Source organism: Pan paniscus, chromosome 1 (assembly GCF_029289425.2).
Source record: "Pan paniscus chromosome 1, NHGRI_mPanPan1-v2.0_pri, whole genome shotgun sequence".
In the NCBI taxonomy this organism is placed as follows: domain Eukaryota; kingdom Metazoa; phylum Chordata; class Mammalia; order Primates; family Hominidae; genus Pan; species Pan paniscus.
In genome coordinates, this window is record NC_073249.2 from 64,286,228 (window position 1) to 64,291,232 (window position 5,005).

At 38.6% G+C, this 5,005-nt stretch overlaps 1 non-coding gene across 1 annotated transcript; it reads right to left on the minus strand.

Moving 5' to 3' along the window:
* Positions 1–4,529: 4,529 nt before the first annotated feature.
* LOC112438406 (U7 small nuclear RNA) lies at positions 4,530–4,591 on the minus strand. Its single transcript, XR_003026831.1, has one exon. It is a non-coding gene; the product is annotated as a U7 small nuclear RNA (small nuclear RNA).
* Positions 4,592–5,005: the final 414 nt, after the last annotated feature.

Sequence of the window (5,005 nt, forward strand, 5' to 3'; positions counted from 1 at the left end):
TTTCTTCTGTGCGTCTGCTTTCTACCTTCTTTCCTGCAGTTACTAAGGTAGATGTGTCCTTTCTTCCAAAAAAGCCCACCTACTCTACTTAGATCTCTGAATCCATGTTCTCCCACTACTTTGCAATTATATCCTCTCTGTCCTATATCACTGTATTTCTCCCATGCTTCTGAATCAGTTGCATCAGATCTAGTTTCTCTATTTAGAAAAATCACCCTCCCTTGACCCAATATGCTATCTAGTTATTACCCCATTTCTTTCCTTCTCTTTATAGCAAACACCTCAAAAGAATAACTCTATCTCCTGTCTCCACTTTCATACCTCCCAGTCTCATCTCAACCACTCCAATCAAGCTTCCATGTTCTTGTTGAGTTCGCCAATGACCTCCATGCTACCAAATTCAATGGACACATCCTGTGCCTTCGTCATGCTGAACTTCTTAGCAACATTTAGTGTTACTGACCACTCCTTAACTTTCTGAAACACTTTTCTGTCCCCAGAAGAGTGTCGCCCCACTGTCCTAATTTTCCTCTTACCTCACTGGTCTTTTCCTCTTCAACTCCTCCTTTACTACCTACCTCTGAACTTTGGAACAGTCTTGGATTCTCTTCTATTTCTCTACTTACATTTGTTTCCCAGGTGGCCTCATCTGAGTCTCTGGTTCCAGTCACTTCCACCATCAGAGTACAGATCCTTGGCTGGGCCTCATAGTGCTTAAAGGGACAAGCAAGGATGAGCCCAGATGGAAATTAGGCTGCACTCAACCAAGTGTACTCCCCACCAAAATTAACGGGGTTCCCAAAGTCACATCCTGAGGCTCATTCACATACTCGCTTCTCCCTATGCAGCGGTTTTTTCCCAGGACAGGGCATCACACAGACTTATCCAGAGCCATCCTTTGTGTTGAACTTCCATGGTCCCCACTCTGAAGCTGTGAAATCCCTCCTTCTTCCTCTCCCAAGTCTGCTTCCTGTCACAGAATGATGGAACTCCTTTCAGAGCGCGGTCCCCACAACCACCTCTTGTTTACACAGACCTCCTGGTTCTGCATCCAAGATTTTTTTACACTGTCAGATCCTTGCTTATACATTAAATTCCATTTTATGCTACCCTGTATATACGTTGTTTGCATGAAATTCTTATCCTCTACAACAAACCACCTTCCAAAAAATAATTGACCATTCATTCCTATGTGGCCCCATAAAATGCTAGCAGGGAATGCCATGTGGCACAGAGAAATTTATTTTTCCAAACAGGTAAAACAAAAAGTTTGGTTTAACAATAATAAGTACTTTATACTTATGCATACAAACAACACCAAAAAATCATATTTCTTTATTCTTGTTTTCCTTTGCAATAGTCCATTACTATGTCATATTTCAAAACAAAAGCTAGCTTCCATAGGAAGGAAAAACAGATTAAGTAATACAATGAAGAAAGGAATAATGTGTTTAAGGTTTGAATGTGAAATCTTATGTAACTTTTCGAAAAATACCAGTTTGGCTGGCACTTTACTATCTTTAATCCTGAGCATGAAATTTAAACTTCTATGGAGATAAAACTATATTATCCATAAACGAAACAAGCAAAACAGTGATCCCTTCCTGATTGAACTCAGGATGAATTTCTCTTGCAACACTTTTCACATTTGAGTAATGTACTTTTTTCTCTAGCCATTTTAAAATAGATTAGATTTGAAGCTCTCAAGGAGTCAAGTGATAACTAAACTAAAATAGAGTAGGAAGAAAGGTCTCATTTCACGTTCCTCAAAGCATATTCCACTGGCAATTAGTGCATTGGATAGTAATAATGTTTATGACAAAGCCTATACTACTTTTGTTTGGGTTATGAATTATTTATTTATTACCTTTAATGAAAACCAGACACTGCCTCATTACTGTCCCATCCAAGAATTTGTCTTGCAATGAATTCTGGCAATATCTATTTTTCCCCCATTAGAGTGGTATGCATTTTAAAAATTAGAAGTGATATGATTAGGTGATCTGTTCAGGTCAATGTTTCTAGGACTATAAATTTATGGTTAGTAGGTGCCGATTCATGTTATTAGAAATTTGGAGACTATATAAGAAAGAAGTACTGGCGCAGTCAGATTCCTGAGTCTTACTGACCATCATTAAATTAGGAACATAGGAAGGGGCCACAAAACAGCTGTGTTCCAACCTTGAGTGCCTTAAGAGCTCAGGAGAGGTAGACATGTATTATTAAATACCGTATCCATTTCCTATTTAATCTTTGTGTTCAAGGAATACTCTTGAGCTAATGGTTCAATCAGATAGTGCACTACGATAAGGGCAGGAATGAGCTTGGGTGGCATACACGTTTGGAGTCAGGTAGACCTATATTTTAATCTCAACTCCACCTTAGACCTTACGTGACTTCGGACAAATGGAATAATCTCTTAGCTTCAATTTCTCTTTCTGAAAATCAAAAGGCTAATACATAACCTCAGTAAACCTGTAGTTTGGATTTCATGATGTAAATGTATGTACAGTGCCTGGTTTCTCTCTTTTTTTTCTCTTTTAGCCTGGAGCTCCTTCCTGCCAGTCCTAAGGGTGGGTCCCTGGGTACAGTAAGCAGAATTGAGGTCATACAGGTTCAGCCTTTGACCTCTGGCGATTGGGCCCAAGGGAACAGCAGGTACAAAAGTCCAAATGCTCTCACTTCAGGTATGGCCAGTGCTCAGCCAGGCTGCAGCAGGTGGATGGGGCACCATGGTTCTCTTTTGGTGAAGGGTTCACCATGGTAGTGTTTCTTCTCAGGCAGCTGCTATGACCATTTGATGATTCTAGCCAGGAACTGCTGCACCCACCACTCCATCCAGGCCAATGGGCACAAATCTGTGCAGCAGGGGCTAGGGTTCTTCTCCATGCACTGCATAGGCCTTGGCTCACTCTCCTGGCTGGGCCACCATCTGGCTGCAGTTCCACCTGCTGCCAGGCTTCAGACACCCAGTGAACATTCTCCCCATGGGTATAGTGCCTGGCTTCTAACAAGAGTTAGTTCCCTTCCCTTGAACAATTTTACATCAGGAATCAGTGGTAGATACCATCATATCACAACTGCTCACTGAGTCTCCTAGGTATTCAGTAGAGTATTAGCCTATTTGTTGCCTCTTTAGAGACAAAAAGATTTCTAGGGCTTTAGAACTCAATGATAAGCCAATCTCCATCTAATGATCCATTTCACAGATAGAACTCATGGCTCACAAATGGTTTTGTTAACTAAGATAATAAAAATATTAAAGCCTTTCTATAACAAAGTAATGCCTGTGGGCCCAGCTACATTTTTTTAATTAGACATAGATTTCTAACACTCATTGAGTTCACTAATGCATATGCTCCAGAACAAAGGCAGGGGATTTTTTTTATTATTATTAATGCAGAATAGACAAGACTAAGAGTACACACAAAACAATATTTCTGTGGGGGCTGAAGTTTGTCAAATTTATTAAAAGGTTAAAAGTGCTCTATGCTTTAGACTCAACAAATAATATATTCCAATGAAATAATCATGGTTGTGCACAAAATTTTACCTATAAAAGTGTTCAAAATGCTACATTTGTAATAATAATAAAAAACTGAAAACTAGTGCTCCAAAATAGAGGATTGCTAATTAAATTATGTTATATCCATACAACAGAGCTGTACACAGCCATCAAAATGATGTTGTAGAATACTGGCAGAGTGTTATAGAATATTGTTGTAGAATAGATATTGTAGAAATACGGTAATAGTTAGTTAAGTGAAAACAAGCTATAAAATGCTATGAATAGCATTCTTCCATAAAGAAACAGAAGGAAGAGAAGGAAGGAAGGGAGGGAGGGAGGGAGAGGGAAGAGAGGGAAGAGGGGGAAGAAAAAAAAACAATATTAATAGTAGTTTACTCTGGACAGTAGAAATTTGGGTGTTTGTTTTTAATTTGCTTTTCTTTTTATACTTATCTGTTTCTTACAACGTATTGTAATTATGTATTCAATTATGCATAAGTATGGTAATTTTGAGCTAGTTTTAAAGAAATAAATTGTCCAAATATCCCAATCAGTTAAAACATCATGGAGAAAAAGAATAACAGGCCAGGCGAGTTGTTCACACCTGTAATCCCAACACTTTGGAAAGCCGAGGTGGGAGGATCACTTGAGCTCAGGAGTTCAAGACCAGCCTAGGCAACACAGTGAGACCTCATCTCTACAAAAAAATTTAAAAATTAGCCAGGCGGGGTGGTGTGTGGCTGTAGTCCCAGCTATTCCTTAGGAGGCTGAGGCAAGAGGATTGCTTGAGTCAGGGAGCTGGAGGCCACAGTGAGCCATGTTCACACCACTGCACTCCATCCTGGGTAACAGAGTAAGACTCTGTCTCAAAAAAAACAGAATAACAGAAGGGGAGGAAAGATGAGAACCTGTAAAATATAGACAACTCCCTGACAAATGTCTAGAGAAAATTTTTAAACATGTTTTGTGAAAATTGGACATTAGTTAATAATAATTACATAATAATATAATTTTTTGCATGTGGGGTTTTCCAGTGAAAACCAGAAAATCTAGTATATAAATTCTAAAACAGCTGTAACATTATTATAATAATATTAATAACAAATATTTTACTGTTCATAAAGTGATTTCAAACTAACTTCACTGCCTTTATTAAGTGACTGCTATGTTGATCAAAAACGCCAGACACCATGTAAATAGATTTCTGCAAAGCATGTGGAGTTTCTCATAATATTCATTGCAGAAGATGGTGAAAGTAAACGTAAGTGGATTATAAATTTGCTGAACAATTGAAACACTCAGGAGATTCAAACACTTATATATTTAACAACTGCTCACATAGAGTTTCCTACATGCCAGACACTGCTTCAGAAATATTAGAGGCTTCAGAAATATTAAATTACTTCATTCTCACAACAGTCATAGGAGATAGGAGATGACAAAACCCTATTATAACTTCCTTTCTACAGAGGGCAGGTTAGGTAACTTGACCAAGGT